This window comes from Garra rufa, chromosome 13, assembly GCF_049309525.1.
Source record: "Garra rufa chromosome 13, GarRuf1.0, whole genome shotgun sequence".
NCBI lineage: Eukaryota > Metazoa > Chordata > Actinopteri > Cypriniformes > Cyprinidae > Garra > Garra rufa.
The window spans coordinates 10,637,468-10,659,084 of NC_133373.1; the positions used below are offsets into that span (position 1 = coordinate 10,637,468).

Consider the following 21,617-nt stretch of genomic DNA (forward strand, 5'->3'; position numbering starts at 1 on the left):
TAAAACTACGTAAATATTATATTTAATTATTTCAGCTAGCTGCTAAGGCAATTTGTTTAGAGTACTAAAATAATTAAATTAAATAAAGAATATAAAAAATACATAATTAATTAAAACAAAACTAATTTAAATTAACAAAAAAATAAATAAATAAATTTGAAATTTACAAATATAAAAAAAAAATACAAAAATAACACAATAAAATGAAAATAGAAAATAGTTAAATAGAAAAATAAAATCTAAAGAAGTTTTATTTAAATATTAATAAAAACAATACAAGTATATCTTTAATGTATTCAGCGTTCCTTGTGCTTTTGTTTGGCTTTGTGGACTTTTAGTTTGTATTTTTGTCTAGTTCCTGTCTTCTCTGATTGTTCTTTCTTTCTTTCCTTCTTTCTTGTACTTTTGTTATTATTTTAAAATAAAATCACACATTTAGATTTTGCTTTCTTCCTTATATCTGAGTTTTCCTTTCCTTTTTTTCTTTCTTTTTGTAAAACAGGTTTGGAAAATCATAAGGGTGAGAAAATGATCACGCAATTGTAATTTTTTTGGTGGAACTGTCCCTTTAAAGATATTCAGCAGTATCAGATTTACTTGCAGCACTGATATGGAGTATTTTGGATGCGATTTAGACGCTCGCTTCCAAGCCTACATCCGAAATGTAAAGCCTTAATACCAGTAAATCAGAAGAATTAGTCTGCCCCACAAAAACACAAAATGTATTGCGAAGTTAAAGCCCAAACACATCAGTTCTGAGCGCAGTAGCTTTGAGAGGCTAGTCTGCAGAAAGCCTCTAAAGTCCCGGGCTCCGCTCAGCAGGCCAGGGTAGCGGCCACTGTAAGCCGCCGCCGAGGGGATTTAAACAGCCATTTAATTCGGAGCTCCAGCCACCGCCTGGCCACGCGCCGCACATTGTGTGCAGAACATTTAATTCCGAATGGAGAGAGCATGTCGCAGAGCAGCGGAGATTCACACGGCGCTCTTTATCTGAGAGAAACACACAGAGAGGAGCCGTGAGTCAGTCCAATTACTGCCATTATCTCACCGAGAGAGGGAGAGCGACTTCCCCGCTAAGCATTTTCCCTATTCTGGGCTTTTTTCTTTCCATTTTCATTAGCCTCTCTCTTCACCTTTGCTCTGTACATCTGCAATCGCGTAATCCTTGATACTATTCAGGCCAGTTGGCTCACTGTCCTGCAATGAAAATGAATATCGTACTGTCACGTTCAGGGAAAAAAATACTATTGTTTGCTTCACCTTTCGCATCCAACATGACCAAAAACATTTAAAAACAAATCAAAATTGTGGCACGGCAGTCAACGCATGACCTTGGTGCTTATATGGGCTAAGCAGGTTCGAGTCTGACTTGCAACGTCTCGTTTTTGGACTGTTCTTTCCCTAATAATAACTAAAAAGTGTTTCCTCTCAAAAGCATACATTAGCTTTCTCCTTGAAAACTCAGACTAAGCCAAAAGCTATAGCTATAAATATTAGCTTTCATATTACTACACTAAAATAAAACAAGACGATATTTTTTAAAACAATAACAATAGTTCTCAACACAACTACGTACATATTCTTTTATAATAAAATAATATAATGAAACTATTTAAATATTATATTTATTTATTTCAGCTAGCTGCTAAGGCAATTTGTTTAGAGTACTAAAATAAATAAAATGTAATATAATAAAGAATATATAAAAAACCATAAATAATTCCTTAAAATAAAAATATTATAACAAAACACTGTAAGTTTTTAAAACATTTCCAAATATTAAGAAAATACAAAAAGAAAAATTACAAAACACAAAACTAACACAATAAAATGAAAATAGAAAATAGAAAAATAAAAACTAAATAAAAAAATCTATATATTAATAAAAACAATAAAAGTATATCTGTATTCTGTGTCCCTTGTGTTTTTGTTTTGCTGTGTGGACTTTTAGTTTTACTTTTAGCATCCAACACGACCAAAAACCTTAAAAAATGAATGAAAATTGTGGCACGCCAGTCAACACATGACCTTGGTGCTCATATGGGCTAAACAGGTTCGAGTCTGACCTGCAACATCTCGTTTTTGGACTGTTCTTCCCCTAATAATAACTAAAAAGTGTTTCCTCTCAAAAGCATACATTGGCTTTCTCCTTGAAAACTCAGACTAAGCCAAAAGCTATAGCTATAAATATTAGCTTTCATATTACTACACTAAAATAAAACAAGACAATATTTTTTAAAACAATAACAATAGTTCTCAACACAACTACGTACATATTCTTTTATAATAAAATAATATAATGAAACTATTTAAATATTATATTTATTTATTTCAGCTAGCTGCTAAGGCAATTTGTTTAGAGTACTAAAATAAATAAAATGTAATATAATAAAGAATATATAAAAAACCATAAATAATTCCTTAAAATAAAAATATTATAACAAAACACTGTAAGTTTTTAAAACATTTCCAAATATTAAGAAAATACAAAAAGAAAAATTACAAAACACAAAACTAACACAATAAAATGAAAATAGAAAATAGAAAAATAAAAACTAAATAAAAAAATCTAAATATTAATAAAAACAATAAAAGTATATCTGTATTCTGTGTCCCTTGTGTTTTTGTTTTGCTGTGTGGACTTTTAGTTTTACTTTTAGCATCCAACACGACCAAAAACCTTAAAAAATGAATGAAAATTGTGGCACGCCAGTCAACACATGACCTTGGTGCTCATATGGGCTAAACAGGTTCGAGTCTGACCTGCAACATCTCGTTTTTGGACTGTTCTTCCCCTAATAATAACTAAAAAGTGTTTCCTCTCAAAAGCATACATTGGCTTTTTCCTTGAAAACTCAGACTAAGCCAAAAGCTATAGCTATAAATATTAGCTTTCATATTACTACACTAAAATAAAACAAGACAATATTTTTTAAAACAATAACAATAGTTCTCAACACAACTACGTACATATTCTTTTATAATAAAATAATATAATGAAACTATTTAAATATTATATTTATTTATTTCAGCTAGCTGCTAAGGCAATTTGTTTAGAGTACTAAAATAAATAAAATTTAATATAATAAAGAATATATAAAAAAACATAAATAATATTAATATAAATATTAAGAAAATACCAAAAGAAAAATTACAAAACGCAAAACTAACACAATAAAATGAAAATAGAAAATAGAAAAATAAAAACTAAATAAAAAAATCTATATATTAATAAAAACAATAAAAGTATATCTGTATTCTGTGTCCCTTGTGTTTTTGTTTTGCTGTGTGGACTTTTAGTTTTACTTTTACCATCCAACACGACCAAAAACATAAAAAAAAAAATAATAATTGAAAATTGTGGCACAGCAGTCAACGCATGACCTTGGTGCTCATATGGGCTAACAGGTTCGAGTCTGACCCGCAACGTCTCGTTTTTGGACTGTTCTTTCCCTAATAATAACAAAAAATATTTCCTGTCAAAAGTATACATTAGATTTCTCCTTGCAAACGGAGACTAAGTATTTTTTTCTGTTATTTGCCCTCTTCTTTTCCTGCATGAGACATAAGGCAAGGTTTGGCATATCGTTCTCCTGAGGCACAAGAGATATTTCTAATATCTAGGCTAAGGTCTCCTCTGGGACATGCCACACATTTAGAGCATGTGAGGAAAGTGGGTGAGCCGGAGAAGTTTACCGCGCATGAAAAGTGGTGACTAAGCCAGACATTGGAGTGTGCCTTTCATGTTTTTGCTTTATCGGTTTATTTCAGAACTGACCAGTGCAGTGTAGATGTGCTTACTAAAGCAAACCTCACTATTTTGTGGATGCAAGAATTCAGCTCATATCTTCATATCTCAACTTGGAGTCCAGTATTGATTCCATTGGTATGAAGGTTAGTTAGTTAGTTAGTTAGTTAGTTAGTTAGTTAGTTAGTTAGTTAGTTAGTTAGTTAGTTAGTTAGTTAGTGATTAGTTAGGCTGGGTTTTTTGGTTTATTTTCAGCCGCACCCATAGCCAGTCTTTCTATTAGTGCCTGACTTTAAACAATTATTTTCACTTGTAAATATTCCACTTGATACCACTTCTCGTGTACTTTATGTAAATAAACACATTTTGTTGATAAAGTATTTAGTTTGTCATCACTTTGGTTGCAATCAGTGCTGGGAATTCAACTTGCCAATGTCTTACAAATTTAAGTGTGCAACCCGTATACCCCTAGAACACCAAGGGTCGTGACAGTAGGTCGAAAAACGTTTTAGTCTCCAACTTCAAAATCATCGCTGTTTTACCTTTTCTTGTGAAGGGTGTTTGATTTTCTTTGCGCGCTAACTTTGTAAACACTGGGTCAGTACAGTACAGTAGTGATTTTGAAGGAGAAAATAAGATGGAGGTTTTTCAAACTCAGGGGCACCATAGAAGTATATGGACAGAAATAATGTTTTCCTCAAAAAAAAACAACAACATTATTTCTTTTTAGTAAGTAATATTGTAATACATTGCAGTACTTCTAAAAGTAACATTCCCCAACACTGCATATAATATTTCCAAAAAATATGAAGTGTCCAAAAAACCCCCCCCCCAAAAAAAAACAGATGGATGCTATTTGAATGGGTTTGAATACCATATTTTTGATCAAATAAATGCAGTCTGGGTGAGCACAAGAGACATCTTTTAAAAACAGACCCCAAATGACTGAACAGTAGTGCATATTATAAATATATACAGTATTTGCAATATCTACTCTCTTTTTATATAATTCTTTATTTTGTATATTCTTTACTATAAAGAAATGTGATTTTATTGCAAATTGCAATAAAAAGGTTCAAAGAATGTTAAATGTTCTTCATGGAAATGTTCTTCAGTTTCCAGCATCTTTTGCATATTTAAACCCTTTCCAGCAGTTACTGTATGATTTTGAGATCCATCTTTTCACACTGAGGATAATTGAGGGACTCAAACACAACTATTAAGAAAAGGTTCAATCATTCACTGATGTCCCAGAAGCAAACACGATTCGTTAAAAGCCAGGGAGTGAAAACTTTTGAACAAGATCAAGATGTCCAAATTTGTCATATTTTGTTGATATATCATTTTTTTTCCCCATTTAGTCCTGCCCTACAGAAGTAACAGAAGATACTTGCATGTTTCCCAGAAGACAAATTAAGTACAATTTACCTTGATCTTTTAGTTTTTTCTCTTAGAAGTTTTCACCCTCTGCTCTTAATGCATTACGTTTCCTTCTGGAGCATCAGTGACCGTTTGAGCCTTTTTTAATAGTTGTTTTTGAGTCCCTCAAATATCCTCAGTGTGAAAAGATGGATCTCAAAATCATACAGCCACAGCTGGAAGGAGTTCAAATATGCAAAAGATGCTAAAAAAGAATCTGCAGGACCTGGAGGATTTTTCTGAAGAAAATTGCTCATGAATAACCATTTGTCTTGTGGACTACATGTTAACATTTTTATATACAATATCTTACTCAGCACAGTGCTAAATAAAAAAAATAACATGAATTTTGTATGGTCTCTCTTATTTTGTTCAAATTATTCACATTTTCACAGATTCTGCAAGGGGTTCCCAAACTTTTCCATGCCACTGTATGAAAAGGTTCCTCAGGTGCGAAAGCCCCTAAAAGACATCACTGTTGGCCATTTTAGAGTTCTTGCTGCCAGTGCAAATGCAACCAGGAACACGGCATAAGGGGGAAATTGGTTCTTCAGGAACTAACCAGCATTGTGGTTCCTAGAGAACCAATTTTGCCCTTGTGCCATTCCTAGAACTACGCAGTGTGAAAGCCCCTATGATGGTACTCACTTCCATCTATTTGAAACAGTATCTTGGTTAAATACTACAAGGGTGAAGAAGCCTTGCTGAGGGAAGAATGTGGAATCAAAATTAGATATGGAACAGCCAATGAAATGAGAAAAGAGCTTAAAAGTTAAGCTCAATGGGGAACGTTTTACTGAAACAATTTCAGGTTGGTATGCACAGCCAGCAGCTGATAACACAATAGAAGATTTTCTTCACCAAGGTCATACTATTCAAACCTCAACCTCTTGATATTACGTCTACTTTCATTTCTGAGTAGATCAGTAGCAAAACTGCTAGCTGAGATGGACTAGTAGGCAAAATGATGGCAACAGACAAAATTAGTCCTTCGGATACTGGATGCACCTCTTCAGCTTTGTAGAGAACAGAAATCAACATGGCGGAGGACTATTCCATGCCTCCCACTTCTACTGGGACAACTGCCGCTACTACAAATCCATCCGGAATTTTCCTTCACGCTTTCCAAGACTAATTGACACTCTATAAAAAGCTCCTGAAAGAATTGTGCATCCCGCTACGTCTAAAGGATCATCCTCCATGCCAGGGACTACAGCACCCACGGAGCTATGGAAGAGTAAGGAGGGCAAGAGGAGGAGGAGAAGGAAACAGGCAGTAAATTGGATGCCCATAAGTAGCACGCTGCCAACAAGCCCGCTTAATCCTCATAAATCACCCACCACTAACAGGCACGCGGTGCCAGGCGCTGCGGCCGGCTGCGGGCGTCGAGACTGGTGCACACTTCTCTGACTACATCTCGGCCCGTCTTACAGGAACCCTGCCGACGCTGCCGTTTACAGACTAGCTGGGGTCACACAGTCAGCACAAACACTAAGGCTTTACTACTGTAGTGGTGTTTGCTAAAGCACTGGGTCTCGTGAGGACTTGAGGGTGGGCTAGTTTGACCCGGGCCAGTAAGAAACCCTTCAGCAACCAGACAAAATTGCCTAGCAAAGACCTATAACCTAAACACCCTAATAACCACATAGAAACTGCTCAGACTAAATAAATAATAAATAAACAGGACAAAATGAAATGAATACATGTAAAGTGAAATAAAAATAAACGTAAATAAGAAGATAAATAAATAAATAAATAAATAAATAAATAAATAAATAAATAAATAAATAAATAAATAAATAAATAAATTGAAGGCATGGTAAAATAAAAAAAATAAAAAAAGTTAAATAAATAAATTAATAAACTGAAATAAAAAAATGAACTGAAATGAAATGAATACATGGTCAAATGAAAAACATTAAAACAAATAAGAAACTGAAATAAATAAATAGATAAATAAACAAATAAGAAACTGAAATAAATAAATAAATAAATAAATAAATAGGGAAAATTAAATGAATACATGCAAACTGAAATAAGAACCTGAAATAAACTAACAAATAAATAAATCAATAAATAAATAGGACAAAATTAAATTAATACATGGTAAAATTAAATAAATAAGAAAGTGACATAAATAAATCAATATATAAATAGAAAAAAAAAATACATGGTAAAAATAAATAAATAAATAAGAAAGTGAAATAAATAAATAAAAAATGCAATTAAGAAAGTAAAATGAATAAACCAATAAATAGGGAAAAATAAAATGAACACATGGTAAATTTAAATAAATAAGATACTAAATAAATAAATAAATAAATGTAAAAAAATCGAAATTAATAAATAAATAGGGAAACGTTAAACTGACACATGTAAAATGAAATAAGAACCTGTAATAAATAAATACATGTAAAACAAAATAAATTAGAAATAGAAAAAATAAATAAATAAAACTTAAGTAAACAAACAAACAAATAAATAGGACAAAAATAAATACATGATAAAATAAATAACTAAATAAATAACTAAATAAATAACTAAATAAATAAATAAACAAATAAATAAATAAATAAATGAATTAATTAATTAATACATACATAAATAAATGGCATAAAATTAAATGGATACATGGTCAAATAAAATAAAAAAGTGAAATAAATAAATAAATACATTGAAAAAAAAAAAAGAAACTGAAATGAATGAATAAATAAATAAGAAACTGGCATAAATAAATGAATAAATTAATTAATAACTAAAGTAAATAAATAAATAAATAGAAAAAAATTAATACATGGTAAAAAACAGAATTACAAAATAAATTAGAAACTGCAATTAATATAAAAAAAATAATAATTTAATAAATATCTCAAACGGTAATTAATTCATGACTGCAAAATGAATTAAAACAAATATAAACTTGCAACAAATTAAATATGAATACTACATTAATAGTTTTAGGTTTTGAAACATGGTACATTGGTACATCGAAACATTACAACCAGATTGTGTCGAAAAAAATATTTGTTGTTAACTATTTTTAAATTACACCATTTATATAAAATAATAAAATAGATATACCACCATCTAGCTTAATCTTAGCTTTATTAAAGAAGGGAGCAAATAGGAGAGAGCAAATACAACAGAGTATGCTCGAAACTGCTTTGCCCACACAAGCAGCATGGCTCAATGTGTCTGAAGTGTATATGCTAACCAGTACACCACAGCTCTAACCACTCTTTCTTTTGATGGAATCCTAAGTGTTTAAATGCAATGTTACCCACATTCACACACATATGGGTAGATAAATATGTGTCATTACTAGCCTCTCCACAGCTGACAGCATGTGACAGCTATTCTCCAACATAAAATGCAGATAACCACACTCACTTACACACGCGTACGTACCGTCTGGGTAAATGACAGGACATGTCAGGCTCTGCTCTCTTTTCCCTTGCCATCTGTACCGAGTCCCAGTTCACCTTCCTGAGTTCGGGACGTGCCCTGAATATGTAAGGAGTATTCAAGTCTCTGCTACCTAAATAAAACTCATACCAGCACATTTACCACTTATATAATTAGATAAGGACAATAGAAATGAGAAGCTACAAGAAATGTCCTTTTATAGTATGTCAATGCACGAGATAAAATGCTGTACAATTATGTGTCACAAGCTCTATTCTGAATATTTGAATATAGCTGATAACACTAATACATGCGCTGTCACTCAACAGCACACCTGACAAAACAGCAGCCACATCACAGCCAATCAGACCTGCCAATCAAAAACACATATCCACATACCCACAATCCTCCAGCCTGACAGATAACGTTTTGGTGATCTAATAGTCATCTTGAATTAAATTCAGCCTTATCGTGGAGCGTTTTTTTATTTGAATTTTATTTTGAAATAATAAATAAACAAATACAATTTTTTAAAAAGACAATTACTTTTAAGTTTGAATTAATTTCTTGGGTATATATTCACAATAAATTAATTGGATATCTTATTTGAGATATTCATGTGTAATAAAAATAAATAAATAAATAAATAAATGAATGAATGAATGAATAAATGAATGAATGAATGAATGAATGAATGAATGAATGAATGAATGAATGAATGAATGAATGAATGAATGAATGAATGAATTAATTAATTAATTAATTAATTAATTAATCAATTAAAGTGAGTTATCTAAGAAATCTAAACTTCAGGAACTATTTTAAGATAAAAAATAAAATAAAATAAAATAAAATAAAATAAAATACAGTGAGTTATCTAAGAAATCCAAACTTCAGGAGCTATTTTAAAATAAAATAAAATAAAATAAAATACAGTGAGTTATCTAAGAAATCCAAACTTCAGGAGCTATTTTAAAATAAAATAAAATAAAATAAAATAAAATAAAATAAAATAAAATAAAATAAAATAAAATAAAATAAAATAAAATAAAATAAAATAAAATAAAATAAAATAAAATAAAATAAAATAAAATAAAATAAAATAAAATAAAATAAAATAAAATAAAATAAAATAAAATAAAATAAAATAAAATAAAATAAAATAAAATAAAATAAAATAAAATAAAATAAAATAAAATAAAATAAAATAAAATAAAATAAAATAAAATAAAATAAAATAAAATATTACGGCAAAATGTGACCTGAGAAAAAAATATGGTAATTTAGAGTTAAAAAAAAAACAAAAAAAACGCTAAAGAATAATATAATATTAAAGTGAGTTACAGTGAGTTGAACTATTTTGGAAAAAAATAAAATAAAATAAATAAAATAAAATACAGTAATCTAAGAAATCCAAACTTCAGCTGTTATTTTAAAATAAAATAAAATAAAATAAAATAAAATAAAATAAAATAATAAAATAATAAAATAAAATAAAATAAAATAAAATAAAATAAAATAAAATAAAATAAAATAAAATAAAATAAAATAAAATAAAATAAAATAGCTTTTGTGCATTTATAAAATAAAATAACATTTAATTAAATTTAAAAAAAATGTATCGAATATACTATTCAATGTAAATGACAAACCTGAGATATCTAAGCACAGCTGCTGTTTTCAGCAAATGTAAAGAGAGATATTCACATTTTTAATGATGCTGACAGCTGAGTTAATCATAATTTTTAGGATGGCTGAGATGAAAGTCTAACGACTCTTATGCTCTATTTTTTTTTTTTTTTTTTAGACAAGGTCTGTGTGTGTGGGTGTGTGTGGGTGGGTGAGAGAAATGAAAGAGAGAAAGTGAGAGTCTTCCACACAGAAATGACCAAAATCTGGGTCACGGTAGCTCTCAGTCTGTTCCTGTCGTTTCCTGTCTCATCTAATTCGGACCACAGCTAATAAAGCCTCTCTCTGAACTCTAACCAGCACCGTTCAGCCTATTACAGAGAGAGAGAGAGAGAGAGAGAGAGAGAGAGAGAGAGAGAGAGAGAGAGAGAACGAGGGCTATGATACGTTAACAGACAGTGGAAAGCAGATGATGAAAGAAAATATTATAACACAGAGCTGAACTTGGATTTTCCGATACACAAGACAAAGTTGAATACTGTATGAAAGTAAGCCAAAATATCCGTAAATCTATCATTAAAATGCTTTAAAGACCTATTATGTCGCTTTTTACAACACGTAATACAAGTCTCAGGTATCCCCAGAATGTGCATGTGAAGTTTCAGCTGAAAATACCCCACAGATCATTTATTGTATCATTTTGAAAATGCCAATTTGTGAAAAAGTGAAAGTAGAAAAACGCTATTTTCGTGCACGTGTCTTTAAATGCAAATGAGCTGCTGCTTTCCGCCCTCTTTTCCAGAATAGGGTTGTGCTTTTATAACTTCTGCTATACAGCTTTCTGAGTGCACACACCCAAAGCACACGCACAGAAAGCAGCTGTCACATGGCATGTGAGTACTAAACTAAGTTCTCTTTCATGTCTTATTGTGCTTAAACTGCCAAATCCACTGCTCTCTTGTCTCCTCTGAGGTTGGGACTCTAAACAGTGTGCTGTGCTCGTCTGTGGAGCCAAAGGCAGAACGGTCAGCATGCTTTACTCAAACTTTTGCCATGGCCTTAGAACTTGTACACACAAAATGGTGGTGCAGTGAGTGGAAACGTGCAGATTAGGGGCGGTAATATTATAATAGGATCCCCTTTTTACGTCACAGATGGAGCTTGTTTTTTCATATGCTTGCAGAGAAAGGCTTACCAAAACAGAAAGAAATTGCATTGTTTTATGCCTATTGTCAACAACATTGTGTAAGCCACTGTTATAAGAGATTTCCTCCTTCCTGTCACTGTATTTTCCCCTTTTTCATTTCAACCTCTTTTAAGCTGAGTATCTGTCTTTCTCTCAGACAGTAGATTAGTTCTCCTGCACATCTGATTTTCCACTGTGACTCAGAAGACCCTGAATAACGAGTTGCCTGATAAAACGCCCGTCTTCTTTCTACACACACGCACTTGGTGATTCCACTGTTTGAGTCACTAGGCTGTTTCTGCAGTGGCCTTTACAAAACCGTGAACATTAGTGAGGTTTTGGGTATCCAGGTCAACAGAAAAGATGACAAATCCTCATGTTCCCTGAGCAATATGACTCAAGACCCGGCCTGAAAGCAGTCAGTATGTTGTTTTGTGGCGCCTTATGTGATCTACCTGCCTCTGATTGACTGCTAAGATTAGTTGTCCTTCGTTTCCTTTGAATGACAGTTGATTCACCCTAAAGTGACCCACACCCGCAGGATCCCGGCAACACACTGTGTGACAGAATAAACACCATCCTTTGTTTCCCTGTCTAAAGGGTTTGAGTGTTTAATGAGTGACAGGGCACTAGATTCATTGCTTGTGGTGATTGTACAGGGTATGTACAGGCCTTGGCATGACATGATCGGGACAGGTTGGCATCTGGCACCCGTTGCACAGATGGCACTGTCAGAGCATGTGGCATCTTACAGCCCAATGAGAGCAGCTGCCATTGGGACACACCTCAGCACAGGTATGAGCCAAGAGCATGGACGTCTGCACACACACACACACACACACACACACACACACACACACACACACACACACACACACACACACACACACACACACACACACACAGCAAATAATCAGATAACAATGCTGTTTAAACTGTAAATATATACAGAACTGGTTCTATTTTTATAAAAATGAAAGCTAATAAAAAAAAAAAAAAAAAAAAAAAAAAAACACAAGATAATGATTCTCATGGTCCGGTTCTTCTCAGTGATTCAAAAAGATACAGCACGAACACTGAAGTCTGATGCTTGAGCTAATGTCTCTCATGATCCAGTTATTTTAGTGAATCAAAAATGTACAGCATGAACACTGAAGTCTGATGCCTAAGCTAATGACTCTTATGATCCAGTTCTTTTAAGTGAATTAAAAATGTACAGCATGAACACTGAAGTCTGAGACCTGAGCTAATGACTCTTATGATCCAGTTTGTTGTAGTAAATCAAAAACATACAACATGAACACTAAAGTCTGATACCTGGGAATCAAAAACATACAACGTGAACGCTGGAGTCTGATACCCGAGCTAATGACTCTTTTGATCCAGTTCTTTTCAATGAATCAATAACTTACAGCACAAACACTGAAGTCTGATACCCCAAGCTAATGACTCTTATGATCTGCTACTTTTCAGTGAATCAAAAACGTACAGCACGAACACTGAAGTCTGACACCTGGGAGTCAAAAACATACAACACGAACACTAAAGTCTGATACCCGAGCTAATAACTCTTTTGATCCAGTTTTTTTAAAATTAATCAAAAATGTACAACATGAACACTGAAGTCTGATACCCTGAGAGGATGACTCTTTTGACCCAGTTCTTTTAAGTGAATCAAAAATGTACAGCACAGACACTGAAGTCTGATACCTGAGCTAATGAATCTTATGATCCAGTTTGTTTTAGTACATCAAAAACATAAAACATGAACACTATAGTCTGACACCTGGGAATCAAAAACATACAACGCTGAAGTCTGATACTCGAGCTAATGACTCTTTTGATCCAGTTCTTTTAAGTGAATCAAAAATGTACAACATAAACACTGAAGTCTGATACCTGAGCTAATGACTCTTTTAATCCAGTTATTTTCAATGAATGAAAAACATACAACGCGATCACTGAAGTCTGATAGCTGAGCTAATGACTCTTTTGATCCAGTTCTTTTCAGTGAATCAAAAACATGCAATATGAACACTAAAGTCTGATACCTGAGCTAATGAATCTTATGATTCAGTTATTTTCAGTGAATCAAAAACATACAGTACAACATGAACACTGAAGTCTAATACCTGGGAATCAAAAACATACAACACGAACACTAAAGTCTAATACCTGAGCTAATGACTCTTATGATCCAGTTCTGTTAAGTGAATCAAAAATGTACAAGACGAACAGTGAAGTCTGATACCTGAGCTAATGACACTTATGATACAGTTTATTTAGTGAATCAAAAACATACAACACAAACATTGAAGTCTGATACCCGAGCTAATGACTCTTATGATGCAGTTCATTTCAATGAATCAAAAACATAAAACACGAACACTGAAGTCTGATACCCGATCTAATGACTCATTTGATCCAGTTCTTTTCAGTGAATCAAAAACATACAGTACAACACGAAAACTGTAGTCTGATACCTGGGAATTAAAAACATACAACACGAACACTGAAATCTGATACCCAAGCTAATGCCTCCTTTGATCCAGTTCTTTTCAGTGAAGAAACTGAAGTCTGATAACAGTGCTAACAATTTTTATGAGCTGTTTTTTTTTTTAGTGAATCAAAAACATTAAACGCAAACACTGAAGCCTTAATCCAGAGATACTGTTTCTAATGAGTTTGTTCTTCTTTAATGAATTAAAAACATACAGCAAAAACAAGACCAAGATACCCAATATAATAACATGAGCCGATACTTATCAGTAAATAAAAACATACAGCGCGATCAGGAAGTCTAATTCTTGAGGAAGTGACTCTTATCTCACTTATGAATCAGTTGAAGAAGTTTCTCAATTAATCTGACTCACTTTCTAAACGCAAGTCATTAACTTCATCACATTCCAAAGGAAAACAAAATGCCAAACATTTTTCGAAAGACATGAGGCCGAATAAATGATGACAGAATTGACATTTTGGGTGAAGTGAACTTTTAAGATTTAAAAGATAAATGTTTCGGGTTTTATCAGTGGCATTTTATAGAAATATGAATAAAATGTTAGCACATTTCTGAAGTACTTGAATCATCCCAATATTTGTCAACAGAATCACATTAGTCTTTCAAATATTTCTAATAAGGAACCAAAATTCCTTGGAAATTCTCATCGCGATTCTCCAGCCACTTTCAATCTTTAACACACCCACGTGTATCTCACAGTCTCTGCATAAAAATGAAGAGGAGTACAAATACGCAAGGAGATATATAGCTTTTCATTGGGCTCTACAGTGGGCTCAATTAATTATGCGTCTGACTGCAGGCGACGGCCCATTTTTCTCACAACACTCACAAATTGAATAAGTGCTACATATCTGCAAAAACGTTTGGGAAGTTTGGGATGCACAGAGTAGGTAGTACTTAGCACAGTACACTTATCAGCATGGCACAAGTGCTCAGTCTTTTATAATCGAAAAGGAAGAGGCGAGAAAAAAAAGAGAGGTATCCTGGCTCTGTTTTTGAGGAACGTGTGGGTTCTCCCGCTGTCTGATCCGAGGCATCCCGTTAAAGTGTCATTCCAGGCTCATTATTCCCAACCGGAGTGACAATCCACTTAACATACGCACTCCTTTCTTATGCCGCGGCCTGCCAATCATCTCTCTGGTTGCCCTTTTAGATATCAGAAACACGTCCCAGCTGTCTCATCACGAGCCGCCCATCACTGAGGCATCATGGGTAGTAACTGATAAGACCACTTAACCTTCCCCCCTCTCCTCCTCCGCTATTTTGTTTTCCCCTGTCTCTCTCGCCCTTTCGTTTCCTCTATTGCTTTCCATTTGGCTTTAATTGTTCCAGGCCCGGTGGACGTGTTCCGTTTCAGAGCGCGATGTTCAGAGCGCTTGGCGTGCCCTGAGCGATCCTCATTCGAGCTCTTATTGATCTGTGTTTGGCTGAACATATTCCAGATGAGTAAAGCCAGCCGGCGTGTGTTGCTGGGCCGTTTTCATTAGCCACAGGAAAGAGGCTGCTTAAGTGACTTTGACGTCTGTGCTACCTCAAGCGCTCGTGGATCACTGTTGATGCTCCCCAGTGTGGGAGAGCCGGTGCCAAGCTATCAAACTCAACTGGGAACCCAAAGAAAAGGGAAATTAAATGCCCGTCAGGTAGACACCTTCAAAAACATGAACACACAACTCACGTGGACATGTAGAGGAAATGAGATGTCAGGCATCTTGTTTTAATGGTGTGTTAACGCCAATCTAAATCCAGTCCAAGTTATTTGAATATTACTATATACACATTTTTTGACAAACTCTTCAAATATGGATCTATAAACAAGAAGACTATTAAAAATATAGATAATTTAATCATAAAATTACTATTGTTTTGCATTAAAAAGCGCAGTTACGAATATTACATGTTCATTTCTTCTTTATTTCATGTATATACAGATTTGACAATAAAGTTCTACACTTGAAATGGGAAGCATACTAAATTTACTTTTATTATCAAAAGTAACATGCAAAATAGAATTTTTATGTAGAAAATGTATATATTCTACTCTTACTAAACGTACCATTATTCTTTTATAGTATTATATGGACCTGACCAACAACTACAGTGATTATGTGTGATTTAGTCACAAATTGAAGAAACTCGACAAAATCCGATTTATCGATGGTTTGCTATTTTGTAATAGCGATTTTATTCTTTCAAAATATAAAGCAAAAAGTAGAAATGAATGACAAATAAGCCAGTGATGCTCCTCTGTTGCCATCTACTGGTTATTAAGGTATTTTTATTTATTAGTGTGGTTTTGGTAGGCAGAAATGGCAGCACTTATGAGTTGAATGCAGTGGTTGCACAAGTGCGGCCGCTTACAATATTTTGTTGCACCAGGAGAAAAATTGGTTGCAAAACACAAGTGTTAGTGCAGGTTTTTTTTTAGGCTTGCTGTTTCATTTGCCGTTTTTCATATGCAAAAGAAATGGCAATGCTAATGAGTTGAACAACACGATGGTCGCACCAGTATGTCCACTTACAAAATTTGTTGCACCAGGAGAAAAATTGGTTGCAAAACACAAGTGTTAGTGCGTTGTGTTTTTTTAGGCTTGCTATTTCATTTGCTGTTTTTCATATGCAAAAGAAATGGCAATGCTAATGAGTTGAACAACACGATGGTCGCACCAGTATGACCGCTTACAAAATTTGTTTTACTGGTAGAAAAAATGGTCGCAAAACACAAGTGAAAACTAATGTGTTTGTTAGCGCAGTTTTGTTAAGTTTTCTGTTTCGTTTGCCATTTCATGTTTTTCATATGCAACAGAAATGGCAACGCTTATGAGTTGAACATCATGGTGGTCGCACCAGTGCCACCGTTACAAAACTTTGTTGCACCGGGAAACAAAAATGGCCACAAAACACAAGTGAACACAAATCTTTGTTAGTACAGTTTTGCTAGGCTTTCTGTTTCGTTTGCCATTTGATGTTTTTCATATGCAACAGAAATGGCTGCGCTTATGAGCTGAACAACGCGGTGGTCGCACCAGTATAACCGCTTACAAAATTTTGTTGCACCAGGAGAAAAAATTGGTTGCAAAACACAAGTGTTAGTGCATTTTTTTTTTAGGCTTGCTGTTTCATTTGCTGTTTTTCATATGCAACAGAAATGGCAGCGCTAATGAGTTGAACAACACGATGGTCGCACCAGTATGACCGCTTACAAAATTTTGTTGCACCGGGAAAAAAAAAAAATGGTCGCAAAACACAAGTCAACACAAGTGTTTGTTAGTGTGATTTTGTTAAGATTTCTGTTTCGTTTGCTGTTTGATGTTTTTCATATGCAACAGAAATGGCAGCGCTTACGAGTTGAACAATGCGGTGTTGCACCAGTGCGACCACTTACAAAAAATTTGATGCACTGGTAAAAAAAATGGTCGCAAAACACAAGTGAAAACTAATGTGCTTGTTAGTGCAGTTTTGTTAGACTTTCCATTTCATTTGCCGTTTGATGTTTTTCATATGCAACAGAAATGGCTGCGCTTATGAGTTGAACAATGCGGTGGTTGCACCAGTGCAACCGCTTACAAAATTTTGGTGCACCGGAAAAAAAAAATGGCCACAAAACACAAGTGAACACAAGTGTTTGTTAGTGCGGTTTTGTTAGGCTTTCTGTTTCGTTTGCCATTTGATGTTTTTCATATGCAACAGAAATGGCTGCGCTTATGAGCTGAACAATGCGGTGGTCGCACCAGTATAACCGCTTACAAAATTTTGTTGCACCAGGAGAAAAAATTGGTTGCAAAACACAAGTGTTAGTGCATTTTTTTTTAGGCTTGCTGTTTCATTTGCTGTTTTTCATATGCAACAGAAATGGCAGCGCTAATGAGTTGAACAACACGATGGTCGCACCAGTATGACCGCTTACAAAATTTTGTTGCACCGGAAAAAAAAATGGTCGCAAAACACAAGTCAACACAAGTGTTTGTTAGTGTGATTTTGTTAAGATTTCTGTTTCGTTTGCTGTTTGATGTTTTTCATATGCAACAGAAATGGCAGCGCTTACGAGTTGAACAATGCGGTGGTCGCACCAGTGCGATCACTTAGAAAGAAAGAAAGAAAGAAAGAAAGAAAGAAAGAAAGAAAGAAAGAAAGAAAGAAAGAAAGAAAGAAAGAAAAAGAAATTTAATTAATGAATGAAAGAATGTGTGAGTGTAGGTAGTGTGATGTTCTTCCTGTCTGCTGCTGTTGTCTGGTTCTCAGACTGCAGCTAGTAACGTAGATTAGAGCAAAGCTTCTGCTTATTCAGAACAGCCAACATATGTCATAACACAGCTTATGAAAAAACAACTCTTAATCACCAGCCGGTTTTGCAGCCTGCCACAGCACCATGTGTGGCGGTGTGTGTGCAAGTCTGTTTGTGTCAAAGTCTCACCTAAACGTGCTGTAAAAACCTACAGCGCGGCTGAAATATGAATATTGATAAAACAAATGAGAGATCAAAGCTTAAACTCTATATGAATCTCCAGTGACTTCCACCATAAACCAATCCTCTCAGACCAGACCTGAATGGAATAGCATATTCCGTGCTGGAGATTTAGAGCAGTCAGCAAGGGGCTTGTTTTTTTATTTTACTTTATTCTCCTGTAATTATTTTGGGATTCTTTCCTTCCCACTAGACACTTTCAAAAGAAATAAGGCATCAACATTAATGTAAGACCTGACAATGAACTGTCAGAATAGCTGAACACATACAGAGCGTGTGAACGGGAGATGAAATCAGCTCATACACAGCGTGTTCATTAAACGAGAAGAATAAACAAACTCAAATCATTATTCCAAATCTGCAGAGAATCCATCCTGAAATAGACGCTCTTCTCGCTCCTCCTCTCTCATCCCTCTTCTGGTTTTATTTACAGAAACACAGTCGCGGCAGATATCAAACGTTACCCAATCCGACTCGCGGGAATTCTGCACGCTTCATGTTTTAGACAGGAATGAAGGAAGAGGGAAAGCGAGGGATCTCTCGCTCTTTTGAGATGGCCTTGGCTGCTTCCTCAGATGTAAATCGGAGTTTCTCACTCCTCACACAAACGTGTCCCCTAAATGTAATGGCAAAACAGCGAACAGGCCATTTTTGGAAGCCAACCAGCTTTAATTAGCGTTATCTACTCTCTTTTATTCAGTTTTCCGCTACATTCACTCGCTCGCGGGTCTTGTGCTCTGCCACCAAACTCTTTGTGTAAGAAAATAGAAACACTTGATGCCAAATTAAGCTCATTCTTTGTGCTTTAAGTGGTTTATTTTTTATATCGATTAGAAGTCTGACTTATTTCTAAGAACTGGATCTTTTATCTAGATTGATTCAATGACTCAGTGTTTCTTTTACATCATTCTAATGGTTTTGTGTTGGGATATAACATGCTCTGGCATGTTCTGATAGGCACTAACTGCTGTTTTTTCCAAATTAAAGTACAGTAATTAACGTTTATTGCAATTTCATGTGTCCCGGTTCAGTTTCTTGCTCCCATACTAATTGAGATTAATGTTCTCAATAGGCTATTCAAATTCATTTACATTTCTCAGCTGAGCTTTTGCATGCTTTGGTGAAATTTTACCTCACAAGAATGATTTGGAGTCAGGCGGCTTTATGATACTCACCTGTCACTACAAATGTCACTTCCCTGAAGTATGTATTTCTCAGTATCATTATAGTACAGTATATTGATGCCTACTTGAAACACTTCTATCTGTCATTTGAGCATAAAATTTGTATTTTCCCACTGCACACATTTTATCATTACCTTATTTTTTATAGATTTTCCTGTCATGTTCGGTTTCATTTTACAGTCAACTATAAGTATTGTGAAATCAATGGAGAGATCTGTGAGTCCTAAAATACAGTTTATCGATATATAAACTGCTGGTAACTAAATGTAGTTTGACATTTCATTACTTTGTTTTGAAACAGGTCATTCACCTCAATAAATGAAAGCTGTTTTGTGATGAAGTGTAGGTGCATTATGTTTCTGGGCAGAGTTGAAAAACCAAAGCATTTGGTCAAATATTTCCAAAGCTGTATTAAAGGATTAGTCATCCGAGATGTTCATGTCTTTCGTTCTTCAGTCAAAATGAATTAAGGTTTTAAGGAAAACATTCCAGGATTTTTCTCCATATAGTGGACTTCAATGGTGGCCAATGGGTTGAAGATGGGCTGGGATCGTCTTGAGCCCTTTGCAGCTGCATTGAAACTGCAATTTGGACCTTCAACCCGTTTATCCCCATTGAAGTCCACTATATGGAGAAAATCCTGTAATGTTTTTCTCAAAAACCTTAATTTCTTTTCGACTGAAGAAAGAAAGCCGTGAACATCTTGGATGACATGGGGAAGTGAACTAATCCTTTTACAACTGAAATATTGTTAATGAAGGTTAATCGAATTATCGAATTATCAAGTCTGACTCAACACTCTTTCAACTGCTTTTTGTTTCAGCTTTTGTATCAAAACAGTACTAGCAGGTCTGAAACCGCACAACTTCAAAAGTTTAAGGATCTCACTGTGATACCAAGACATGAGCTACAGCATGAAGACACAATAAATGACAGCCCTCTTTGTCCATTTTCAGCAGGGTCAGTGGAGTTGTCGTCTTAGGAGGACACTTGAGCTTGAGATAAAGAGGGTCCTTTTAAATGGGGTCATAAAAATCTAAAGGGCTGTGGAGTTAGCAGTCCATCAAACTAAACTGCAATCGAAAAATAAGAGAGAAAAATAGCCAATGAGAAAAATAAAAAACAGTCTGGAGCAAATCAAATAAGTTATAAAAAAAAAACGAACAAACATCCAACATATGTTTTGTAACGCAATGCGATGGGAGACTGAACTCTGAGTCTATCCTCTATCCTCCCAAGCTGAAAATTTGTGGATTTAATGGAGGATGGCTTCATCAGCCATTCACAACACTTAATCTTGTTGTCACATACTAAAATCCAATAAACAAATGCTCTCACGGAGTATGTTCTTCAGGGCTCGGGTCCCAAGGGGCTTTACAGGAAATGTCCTTTGCGCCACAGGTTTCCACACCATTTCCTAAACATTCGGCTCTAACTGAAGCAGTGAAAACACTAACACAACAGCTGCCCGTCTCTGTCAGGCTGCATCTCGTCTGCATCAGCGAATCCGTTAAATAATGGAGACATCTGCAACAGACTGTCTGCCAGTCTCTGGAAAATAAGACATCTCAGGAACCTACACTAGAGGCCTCGACTGATCATTTAAGGTGTTAAGGACGTGCTAATCGTCTAATGCGAGGAAAAAAAAGACAGCTGCATAAGTCGCTTAGAGATGCGGCATTAGCATGAAGTGCTATTTGGAAGTTTGCCCAACAAATTATCCTATAATTCCAAAAACACTTACTCCCTGTGGAGTTTTAGAAGATATCTAATGCAATATCTAGCAGAATATAGTGCCTATAGGATATGACCTACCACAAATAGCAGCAAAGATCTATTAAATTCAGATATTTTTTTAAGATGGCTGTTCAATTTAATTAATTAAAATCACCTAATGCAGTTTTCCCACACATTTTTATCACTTAAAAGGACTTTATTTCATTGTAAGCAATCAATTCAGATTAGTAAAATCTGAGTTGAGTTGATTCTTTGCCATTGGGACTACATAAACAATAATAATAAAACAAAAATGTTGAGAAATGTTGTCCATGTACTATACAAAA

General features: G+C 34.4%; 1 protein-coding gene across 1 annotated transcript in view; it reads right to left on the minus strand.

Annotated features, from left to right (window-relative positions):
- The window catches only part of LOC141283398 (disabled homolog 1-like), a 130,716-nt gene that overhangs the window by 61,980 nt on the left and 47,119 nt on the right, over positions 1 to 21,617 (minus strand). The window lies entirely within an intron of this gene.